The sequence below is a fragment of the Meriones unguiculatus genome, chromosome 3 (genome assembly GCF_030254825.1).
Source record: "Meriones unguiculatus strain TT.TT164.6M chromosome 3, Bangor_MerUng_6.1, whole genome shotgun sequence".
NCBI classification, from domain to species: domain Eukaryota; kingdom Metazoa; phylum Chordata; class Mammalia; order Rodentia; family Muridae; genus Meriones; species Meriones unguiculatus.
In genome coordinates, this window is record NC_083351.1 from 147,437,106 (window position 1) to 147,449,528 (window position 12,423).

Sequence of the window (12,423 nt, forward strand, 5' to 3'; positions counted from 1 at the left end):
ATCAAAAGCAACTTAGGGGAAGAAAGGGTTCATTTCAGATTATGCTCCATCACTGAGATACGTACGTTAGAGCAGGAAATCAAAGAGGTCCTTGAAACAGAAACCATGGAGGAACACTCTTGTTGGCCGGCTGGCAGACCCACGCTTAACTTCCTTTCAGATAAGGACTGCGTGCCCAAGGAATGGTGCCACCCACAGTGGGCCGGCCCTTCTACATCAATTGATAATAAAGATAGCACAGACACCTATCTGATCCGGGAAGTTCCTCACTTGAGACACCTTTCCCGGGTGACTGGAGTTGGGAAGTTAAAGCTCGTCAAGGTGGCAGTTAAAGCTAACCAGGACAACTCATATTCGATTGCTACATACTACCTGGGCTGGAGCGTCTGAGTCACGCTGTGATATTTTCCCCTGTGCATGATGCCCTGTGACATCAATCATCTTTTATTATGGCGCTAAGAACTGTCCACAAGGTACAGAGCCTGAACGATTGAGGCCCACGGTGGGACAGCACCTGTGAAACCACAGAAGCCTGAGGAGGAGGATGAGTGCTACCCACATACTACCCTTTGCTAAACCCGTTCCTCTATCTATGTACACGCAATAGGATTGCTTCACACCTTTGGGCTCTTGTTGGGAGTGTTACAATGATTGTGCAGGTGTCTGTCTGAGTCTCCATTTTCAGTTCTTTGGGTTATATACCCAGAAGTGAAATGGCTGAATCATATGATAAGTACATTTCCCATGTTTTGAGGAGCCTGCACACTTTTCCACAGTGTCTGTATCATTTAATATTCTTACTGATGGTGCACACGCATTCCAGTGTCTCCACATCCTCTCTAACACTTGCTATATTCACATTTTTCTTAACAGTCGCTGTCCTAGCAGATATGATTATATAGGGTGTGTTTTGAAAAAATGTATTTATCATGCCATCCTGATGTGCACTGATCCTCCTCCTCAGGCTTCTGTTGTTTCACGGGTGCTGTCCCACCGTGGGCCTCAACTGTCCAGGCTCTGTACCTTGTGGACAATTCTTAGCACCATAATAAAAGATGATTGATGTCATAGGGCATCATGTACAAGGGAAAATATCACAGCGTGACTCAGACGCTCCAGCCCAGGTAAAATTAATGTGATTAAGACTTACATTCGTTTTTCTTTTCTTTTCTTTTCTTTTCTTTTCTTTTCTTTCTTTCTTTTTTTTTTTCTAATGAAAAATGTGAACAGATGGATTGATATGTATCTTTAAACGTTGTTGGCTTGAAGACTGTGAGCAAAGTGCAATGGATTTGGGACACTTTCCCCTGAATGATTCCCTAGGCAGTGTAATAACGTACAATCGGCCTGGACGTGGATTCTGAAAATAGCTAGAAGTGAGTCAGAGCCACAGCTGGTGAAGATGATAGGAGCCATGCAGGGAAATGCCAGTTCCATCCCCCCCGCCCCCCCAAAAAAGTCTAGGTGATTTGTAAACCTTTTTTGAGAGCGATTCTAACAGAAGACATGTGGGACTATCTTAAGCAAGGAAAATCTATCTGAAAAATTTTCTAGGTATCTCAACTTGTCTACTCTAAAGGAAGCTGCAAATTTAAATTGCTGTGAATACTCGGGGGTGGGGGAGAGAACCCACATACACAGACGAGCTGCTTTCCAAGGATACCTCATAAGCACTTCTCTGGAAATGCCAAATACAAGCTGGAAACCCACAGACTACATCTGGCCCTCACTTTGGCTTTCCTGTTTATGGAGTATTTTTTAATTAATTTTTTTTTTACTGCCAAGGTATGCATGCCATTACTTAGGGTTATCTTGCTGTGCTGGTCATTGCTGTGGTTCATAAGTGTCTGTACTGGCTAGTTTTATACCATCCTGATGTAAGTATGAGTCACCTGAGAGGAGGGAGCCTCAACTGAGAAAATTACTTGGTAAGTTCAGGCTGTAGGCAAGCCTGTAAGGCTTTCTCTTAATTAGTGATTCAAGTGGGACAGCCCAGCCCGTTGTGGGTGGGGCCACCCCTGGGCTGGTGGTCCTGGGTTCTATAACAAAGCAGGATGTGCAAGCCATAAGGAGCAAGCTAGTGAGCAGCACCCCTCCATGGCCTCTGTGTGAGCTCCTGTCTCTGAGTCTCTGCCTTTTGAGTTCCTGGCCCGACGATGATGATATGGAGGCATAAACCAAGGGAACCCTTTGCTCCCACCTTTTGCTCCCTAGGTTGCGTTTGGTCATGGTGTTTCACCACAGCAATAGTGTCTCTAACTGAGACAGTGTTGTAGCTTGAGTTGTAGCTGTTGGTTGCCTCCTTCCTTTGGAAAATCACTAGGGCTCACTGGTACTAGTAAACCTAGTCCACAGGGAGGAGTCATTTAGGTCAGTTCCAACTCAGGGGCCTCTGTGCCCTGTTTCTAAAGGTGCATTTCTTCAGCAAAAGGTTCTTTCACCTAGAGATTTTAACTAACACACACATAAACACACACACACACACTTTAATCCCCGAGTAAAGAAATACACTGAAAGTCTGCTGTGTGCTGTGGTCTAGTGTGCCCTCATGCCAGGCTGCCTGAGACTGAATCCCAGCTCTGGTACTCCCTACCTGTGGGACTATGGTCAAGTTCCCTAACCCCTGGGTTTCCCCCAGTCTTTGTGTCATCTTAAAACGGGGCCAATAACAGCACCTCCCTTATAGAGATACTGTGAGCTGCAAATAATATCTCCTACTTGTTAAAGCAAGGTAAATATAAGCCAGTGTGGAAACACTGCCTTTCCTGTCTGCTGGAATTCGATTGTCACCATCTTAGGCATACAAGGCAGAGCCCCGCCCCAGACCCTGCTGGCTCCTGTCTGACCAGCTTCACCCACATATCTTGCTTGATTGGTCTCTATAGGCATTTGTAGCTTGCAGCCCCTGACTTACAGTCATGGATCTGATCAGGTAGTCATGGAAAGTAAAGAGTTAGCCCATCACCAAGTAGCAGATCGGCACGCCCCATTTCTGTCTGTCCAGGGTGGTTTTGGGAGATCCAACCTCTGTAACCTAGGCCTACGGTGAAGGCTCTCTTCTGTCACATCCGAGGGTTACAATAGAGTCACAGAAACACACTCAAGGCACTCAGACCTGCGGAGCAAAGGATGTTTCTTTATTTCATGGATATTTCCTTCCTGACCTCCATCACCTGGGATGGCAGGGATGACTTAGGCTGAGCAATGAAAATTGCTCCTAGCTTTTTCCATGTAAATTGTCTTTTTATTAAAAAAATTGTTTTTGGAGATAGGGTTTCTCTGTGTAGCCTTCCTTGGCTGTCTTGGAACTCCCCCTCTAGACAGACCAGGCTGGCCTCGAACTCACAGACATCTTCCTGCCTCTGCCTCCCAAGTGCTGGGATCAAAGGTGTGTGCCCCCACTGCCGGCTTTTAATAAAAAAAAAAAATGTAACCTATTAAAGTTAATTGACTTTCTATCAGCACTGCCGGGACAATCTCACCAGGATGCTTTCTATCTCTCTGACTTTCACCCACCCTCCATTTCCCCCTCAGGTCTGAGGAGATGAGGGCGACCCTGTATTGCGGGGTAATGGAGGAGGATCGTTAGAACTGAATTTTTAGGAAGCACACTGGACTGTCCAGCGGATGCTCATCCCATGGTCGCTCTGAGTGGTGATCAGCAAGCCACTTGGCTTGGCTTTGTCAAGGTCTGAAACTAACCCGTTGGTTGGGTCATTCATCAAAGGGTTGCATGAGTCTGAGCTGCCGTATCATGGAGCAACAAATGCCTGCCCTCCGATGTCTGCATCGCGTGCATCACCGAGTCTCCTCGGCTGTAGTGGGGCTGTTCTTGCCCAGCTGTTCATGGAAAGCTTCCGAGGTAGCCACTGCACACCCTCCCCTGAGTTCTCGCGGAGATCCCCAGTGTTTTTTCCCACCTCATTCCCCGCCCCGTCTTCTGCTTACCATTTCCCACAATCCTCCAAGACCGGAAGGAGCTGCTTCCGGACCTTTCGCTCAGTCTCTTCACATCTTCCCTCCGCAACAAGTCTATGGTCTGGGTATAGAGGGCCTAAAAGGGTCAGTGGAAGAAACTCGGAATGTAGTCCGTGGTGACCTTGTCGACAGAAGTGACTGTCATGGATTTCTGCAAATCCTTCGTGACCATCTGGTGGATGTGGGGCTCTTACCCCTGTTCCAGGTCACTTTCCAGGTAGGAACCAATCCAAGCAGAGACCAAGTTGGTATAGGAGAAGCAGACTCCCTTTTCTCTGGGTTCCCTGGGCCAATGAAAGTTGCTGTTTCTATTTGGTTCATTCATATTCAGATTTATTTGTTCAATCAATAATGAAGTATTGAGTAAATACCATAGGTCAGGCACTAGTTCAGGCCTGGGAATGCTGGCTTGCTTATGTCTGCTATAGAACATAACATTGTTGTCTTTTTTTGGCCGACAGTGAAGAAAGTGTAACTTTGTACATCATTTTGGGGACCTGAAGATGGTAAATACCAAAGCGGATGGAGAAGGTTTGGGGATGTATAATCCCAGACGAGGAAGGGTAGGAAGGCCCTTGGGCAGAGGTTAGCTGTGAGCTGTGATCTTCATTACACTAAATAAACCATAATAGCAGGGGTTCAGTTCATATAGCGCTATAGCGCTTGCCCCACAAACACTTGGGCCCAAGTTCAATCCTAGGATCCACATCCAGGTGTGGTACATGAACTTGTAATCCCAGCACGTCAGAGGCAGAGTCAGTAAAATCACTTAGGACTCACTAGCCAGCCTCACCTAATTGGAGAGTCCCAGATCCCAGGGAAAAAAAAGATTCTGTCCCAAAAGACAGCAGAGCCAGGACCTGAGGAATGACATTCGAGGCTGCCTCTTGCCTCCACGTGCACATATGCACAAACCCACACATGAATGGCCCCCACCGTCCATACATACACACACACACACACACACACAGAAGCAACAGCAGGAAGCACAGATGATACGTTCCATGTTGAGACATTGGTGAGGCAACTCAGGATCCAGGAGCAGAGAGAAGCCTTTGCATCCTAAGTGGAGAGCAGCAAATGATAAGGCCACGGTTGCGATAGACAGGCTAAGAGCACCGCGGCCCAAGGGAGAAGCCGAGTTAGAGGGTCTTCTACAGTGCAGTACTTGTTCAAGCTGCCCAGTGAAGACGTCTCTGCTGTTTTAGTGGAGAGCGAGGCCATCTGTGCATTTGCCTTGGGGTCAGGACTCAGAATGCTTTTAAAGGAGTTATTCTTGCTTCGTGCTAATCGTATTCATATACAAATGAATGTACATTTTCATTTCTTCCAGTGTGGTGGGTTTTGCCCACATCTTGAGTTTTATAATATTACATACTCAAAGACAGAATTTCCGCATGCTTCCCCTCTGTAGATTCAGATTGTCCTAAGTCGTTGGCTCTTCATAACGAAATGTAAATAGAATTTCGGTCATGAATTTGCAAATTGATTTTTCTCTTTAGTGACCCGTGTGGGCCTGAAGCCCATTTTCTTGTGCATGCAGTCTTACTGCTGTTATTTAGATCAATGGTCTAAACAATACAGAGGCCTTCCTTCTGCACAAATCCATGAATTATATTAAAATATGGGCAGCCGTCTAGCACCCGGGTGTCCACCTCCACTGCCTTTCATTTCTGCTTCCCTTTCCTCATCCCCCCCTCCCCAAACCTGAAGCTGATCTCCCTTAACAGCACAGCCCTGCGTTTCTGGGGAGTCTTTCCCACCAATACTAAGAATCCAAGTTCTCTGGAGGTGGTCCTGACTCCGTCCACTCTCTACGTCCTGTTTTCCTCACATCCCACCTGCATCCTGAGGTCGCGGGAGCCTTGTGGACACGGGACACTGTGCACATTAAAGGTGTTCATCTTGATTGAAAGAGGAATACCACAGTGTTCCCCCACATGTGCACACAAAATTTAGCAAGCCGGAGAAATGCTTATGGTAGCGTAAGGAGCTCTTTCTTTCTTTTTCTTTGTGATGGACTCTTATATAGCCAAGGGTGACCTTGAACTTTTTATCCTCCGTTTTCTGAGTGCTGGGTAACAGGCCCGTAAGTGCTGGGATTCCAGTTAATGTGATGCTAAGAACGGAACCAGGGCTTCCAGCACGCTAGGCACGCACTCTACCAAGCTGAGCGGCACTCTACCGAGCGTTCCTAGCCAGGCAGTGAAGTTTTACGCGTGCCGCATAGTGAGTGGAATGGAGGAAGATATTTTTTTCTAGCTTTTTTTGAGTCAACCAGAATCGAAGCTGAAGCTGAGGCATGTTGAGGAGGTGGAGGGTGGGCTCCGATAAAGCGTTGAATTAGAACTCAGGAGATCAGAAGGCTCTCAGGAAAGTTCTCTGCAAGCTGAGTTTTCCCTGATCCGCTCTCTCTGTCTGAAGTAACTCTGCTTCTAGGCAGGAGACTAGTGACATTTACGACTAGTTTGTTTTTGCAACATTTTACTTTTTCCTTGGCAGTTGCGGGGAGGACTTGGTATTCTGAGATCCGCACTTGGGCCTGGGTGTGAGTGGGTCTCTGCTTTCACTGCTGCGTGAGTCCTCGCTCAAACTCCGACAGAGGCGTTTTTTTCTGCAGGCAGGCGTGCCCGATGTCACGTGCACTTCTGAAGAACAGCTGAGCACTTCTTTGCTACTATGACGACGCCACATCCCTCCACCATCCCTGCGAGTACAGAAGTGTTTCTCACATTGCCTGGAAGAGGTTTTTCTTTTTCCTTCTTCTTTTCTTTCTTTCTTTCTTTCTTTCTTTCTTTCTTTCTTTCTTTCTTTCTTTCTTTCTTTCTTTCTTTCTTTCTTTTTTTTTTTTTTGTTAGTTTGTTTCAATATTAAAATAGGGTTACCAGATAAAATACAGATCACAAAGCTGAGTTTGAATTTCAAATAAGCAACACATGATATAATGTGCACGGCACAGACTTAACTATTAAGAAAAACGTTGTGTATCTAAGATGCAGGCCTAACTGGGCAGCCTGTATTTTTGTTTGCTAAATCTGGATGCATGAATTAAAAAAAAAAAAAAAAAAAGCTGCAGCCAGAATTGTTGGTGAAATGTCTCCCTTAGGAAACAGGAGGGAACTGATGGGACATTTTTCTTTCTCAGCATCTTCTGATCTTTTCGGACTTTTCTTGGGAAGGGAGCAAGGCCAGCTGGGTATATAGCCAGTCATGCTGGGCTGGCACAGATGTAGATAAGGAGTCAGGCAGGTTGGTGTTGGAGAGAAAAGGGCCTTCACTAGCTGCCTTGCGACTGCTGGAAACAGTTGCAATTTCAGAACAACCACACGTGAGCTGCTAAAATTAAGACGGAAGGAGCAAGGGCCCATTGATGTGGCGTTCATGGTGGTGGCTGCTACCTGGTACAGTTTGGGTCCAGGTAGATCTGGGGGAAAAGCAGTGGGGTGCCTTACAGGAAGCAGGAGGGAGTGGGGCACAGGGCTCCCTAGATCTGAAAGGGAGTGATGGAGAAGCAGGCGAAAACACTGGGTTTGAAGTGGGCGCTGCAAGGTCGGCTCAGGTGGCCAGAACACGATGCTTCAGGCTGGGAACTAGAGATGAGATCCGCCTGCAGGACTTAGCCGGCGGTCACAGTGAGGGGGCTATCAGGACCATCTGCCATTACAGATAGCTGCTTATTCCAGGAAGCGGCGTCTGCAGCGTGCTGTGACATCCCGCAGAGAGTCTTTTGAAAACCACCCGGTCCTGGGGTTCTCTATCAAGCAGAAAGCCAGTGGGCAGGCAAACAGCAAGGGCAGTGGCTGTGAGCAGAAGGGGTAGCACCGTTTGATGCCAGGCCCTCCAAAGGAATTCTGGTTGGAAACAAGGGCTAACTGGGTAAAGTGGGCACAAAATGGTACAGTCTGTGGTTCAGATTTCTCCTCTTTAGGACAGGTTCTTGTCAATGGCTGGTCATCTCAGACTGACCTCATTGTTCCACTAGGAGATGCTCCAAGCCAGGATACGGCTTCCCCTATGTTAGTTCAGGTCCTACATCAGCTGTGAGAAAGAACAGATGGGTGAGCCAGAAAACAGAGGGACGGAGGCGAGGTGTTCTTACTTTGTGTAATTCTCACATCTTTTTCTACTTGTTAGCACCAGAACTTCAGTTCTTGATAGCTGAAGGGTGTGAGGAGGGCACCCAGGGGATGTGATAAACGGCCATGAATTGATGTTGAGGCAATTATCATATTGACAAGGTGTCCAAAGGATCTGGGAACACCTATAATATTGTTTCAGATGGAAAATATTTGGCAGTGTGAGTCTTTGCCTGGGATTCCGGATGCACAGCACATCTTCTATCAGTATCTGATGAGAATATATAGCATTATGAATCAGGAGTGGCTGTTTGTGTTTATAACCTCAGCACTCAGGAGCCCGAGGCAGGAGGATTGGCATCAATTAGAGGCAAGCCTGCACTTCATAGTGAGATCAAAGCCACCCTGGGTTATGTAGCAAGAGCCTGGCACATGCCTGTAATCCCAGCACTCAGGGAGGCAGAAGCTGGTGGGTCTCTGTGAGTTCGGGGCTAGCCTGGTCTGCAAAGCCAGGACAGCCAAGGCTACACAGAGAAACCCTGTCTTGAAAAACGAAAAAACAACAAACAAATTTATGTTTATGTAGAAAATATAAATATTTTTTTCAGAGACAAAAAAGTATATTCAGAAAAAAGAAAACAAGTTCTGGAAAATGCTAATTGGAAAAATCTTAAACCTGTATGTAGTCCTGGGGATATTACTCAGAAGTTCATTGCTAGCCTTGCATCCTGAAGGGCCTGACTTTCATCATCAGTGACACAACGGCTATAACTTAAACAACAACAACAACAACAAACCCTACAATGGTCAATTGTGGTTACTTTGAACACATTTATAATAACTGCAGAGTCACCAATAATGCATTAGTGTCTCATTAAGGAAATAAATCAAAGCGCTTCCCCCTTAGCGTCAAGGGTAATGAAGATTGGAAGTGTCTTGGCTCTTCCTGCGTCTTCCATCATCCCTGGCTGTCTGTTATGAGTCGGAATCTGTGCCTGCCTGAAAGCTGTGATGTGAATCTGTCCTTGTGTGTCTGTCACTAGCAAAGGGCTTTGCTCTTTCTTTTATTGATGAGTACAGAAAGCATCACATGAGGGAAGGAATAAGGAATGCTTTCCAGAAATATTTAAAAGAGTTTTTACAGGGGATTGAATTACGGACTTCAACTGACCATAGCTGACCTAAGTAACAAACAGTATAGTTAACATCATCGTTTATCAAGAAATATCTGTATGTTTCAGTCAACATGTACGGTGGGCATTTGTTTTATAAGGTTGTTCTCAATCTGTATTTGCTGTTTTCAGGAAATCATGATCATAACACATTCACACACAGACACACACACACACACACACACACACACGCATCACTGTTGGGCCAGGGGCATGGAAGAATAAGTAATTTAAGCCGCAGCTAGGTGTTAGCTTAGGTTGTGAAAGTTGATTACATGGGAAATCCAAGGCAAGTAGGGTTGGCTGTTACTTTGTTCTCTTCGAGACAGGTTAAACAAACAGGCTGAGCGCACAGTTGGAGAGCAATCCTACGTGACCTCAAGGTGTATTATTAACTCTGGCTGTGTGGTCCAGCAAAAGTTAGAGCTCTTAGAATGGCAGTGATATTTTTGTCATAATGCATGGCCACGGTCAGTGAAGGTGTAACTCCAGGTTTTCTTTATAGGTGCATTTAGGTAAGTACCAAGTGATCAAATAATCAAACTTGAAAATTCATTACTGAGATGTAAAAAAAAAAAAAAAAAAATGGCAGCAATATTCGTGCTGTGTACCAAAGGCACCTCTCGTGGAGGAAGTCTTAATTTCACATGAAAATAAAGAACTTACCGAAAATGTCAAGTACTCATAAGCAGCCATTCTTTTACATATATCTATATATCTATATATCTATATATTGGAACTTTCCATCTGATTTGGAAGCATTTCTAAGCTCTGTGCCAAACCTTAATTTGATATTTTGAGAACTCCTGGATCTGTTCTTCCCATCCTACTCTTCACTGACTGGATTATGATAAAGGGGTTAATGAGCAGAGCATTGGAGGAAGTGCCTCAGGCTCTCTTTGTCTACTTAAAGAAAGATTGTAACCGCTTTTCAGTAAAACTGAGTAGTCAACTCTTTACCTCAGTTGAAAGCACCAAGTCACAGCACTGAGTCCATGAAATTCTGCTCTGGATGTGGCATTGGCCTACAGTGGGCGAGAGAAAGGTGTCCAACTTGATCCTCACCCGGTTCTTAGTCAGGGTTTCTCACGCTGTGATGAAACACTGTACAGAACCACCCAGGGGAGGAAAGGGCTTATTTATCTAACTTAACTTTTCAGGTCACACTCCATCACTGAGGATGGGAGGCCTCAGGGCAGAAACTGGGAACCCTAGGCAGCATCCTGGGCAGACCACAGAGGAGCACTGCTTAGTTCTCATGGCTTTCTCTGCCCACTTTCCTAACAACCCAGGACCACCTGCCTAGGGGCAGCACCGTCCCCACCCCACGGTGGGCTCAAACCTCAAACACCACTCCAGAAAACGTCCCTACCCATTTACCTACAGGTCATGCTTTTTTATTAAGCATTTTCCTCTTCCCCAATACATCTAGGTTTGTGTCAAGTTGATCAAAACAAAACAAAACAAAACAACTACCCAGGGCACCCAGTGAGTTTCATATCTAGAGGCTCCAGGACACAGATTGCAGTGAGTGTCAGGGTCACCTTTCTAGTTCCAGGGATGACCTTGAACTCACTAAATATAGGATCTCTATACAGTTTTGTAAGGAACAGGAACCACCTCCCCCTCCCCCAGCTTATTTTTTTTTCATCTTTTCTGAGTATAGCACAGAATATGCTAGAAAAGGGGTGGGAGGTTTTACTGATACTTTGGGATCTATATTAGTTACTTTTGCCTTGACCAAAGCCCCGGATGGAAGGGACTCAAGGGTCTAGGGTACTTTGGTTCCCGGTTCAGAGGTTCAGCCCTGGTTATTGGTGCGGTAGAATGCTATGGCGACAGAAGCAGGGGATGGAGATGCGTCTCCATCTCATCACAAATAAGAAGCCAAGAGTAAGGAGACTGGGAACCTGATGGGCTTTCAAAAGCACACCTCTAATGACCTACCTCTCCTAGGCCATACTTCTCACATTTCCATTACCTCCCCAAAGTGTGTTGACAGCTGGAGAATAAGCATCCAAAAACACAGGGGACACATTCTGTAGTCAAGTCATAATCCATCTGGCTACCAGTCACCAGAGGCTCTTAGTCATCTCATAATGTAAAATGCATCGAGGCCATCTTTAAAACTTTACCCAAAACCTTCATAGTTCTAATATTTCTGGAAAAAAAAAATCCAGATTCAGTTTCTTCTGAGACTTAAGACAAAATTTTAGCTGTGGGTCTTTATAAAATACCTCCAGAATACTATGTAAAAACTCCCATCCCAAAAGAGGAGGGATGGGAGAACAGGAAAGAAGAATTGAACAAAAGCAAGACCCAAACCCATTAGTGCAGACATTCAGTCCTGTAGCTTCGTGCCCATTACCTGGGCATATGGCAACAGGATGAGTTCCAAGGAGCAGAGGCACTCCACCTGGTCTCTCTCCTCTCCTCATTGCCTGTAGCGTTCCTCCTCATTCACATTTTTGGCATCCAATGCTATGAGGTCTCTGTTGCAGTTTGGGCTTCTGCCTCATGCTCTCATGACTCCTAGCTGCAAGGACCTCAACTTTGCCCCATGTCACCAGTATCTTTCATGATCCTGTAATTCTCTCTGTATACCTACGAAACCAGCATCATAGGCTAATGCTGATGTCAGCTGCTAAGGGGCGGTATCTGGGGCCCCTTGGACCACAGCCCCAGTGGTTTCTAAGGACCTGGCAGCTGATCTTGGGAAAACTTTGGGCTATATAACCTTAGTTAGGGTTTCTGTTGTGGGTTTCTATGGCACTACCAAAAGCAACTTGGGGAGGAAAGGTTTATTTCTTATTACTCTTCCATATCGCAGGCTGTCACTGAAGAAAGTCTGGGCAGGAATTTGAGTAGAGCAGAAACCTGGAGGGAGGAGCTGATATAGAGGTCACAGAGGAGTGCTGCTTACTGGCTTGCTCCCCATGGCTTTCTTATAGAAGCCAGGACCACCAGCCAAGGGTGGCGCCACCCACAATGTGCTGGGCCCTATCCCATCAATCGCGAAGAAAATGCCCTACAGGTTGCCTACAGCCAGATCTTATGGGGTGATTTTCTCAGTTGAGGTTTCTTCCTCTTACATGACTCTCATGTCAAATTGTCATAAAACTGACAGCACACAGCTCTCTTATCAATAGTAATCCACTCACTATAGGCCTCAGCTGCTATTGGAAACTAGGGGTTTA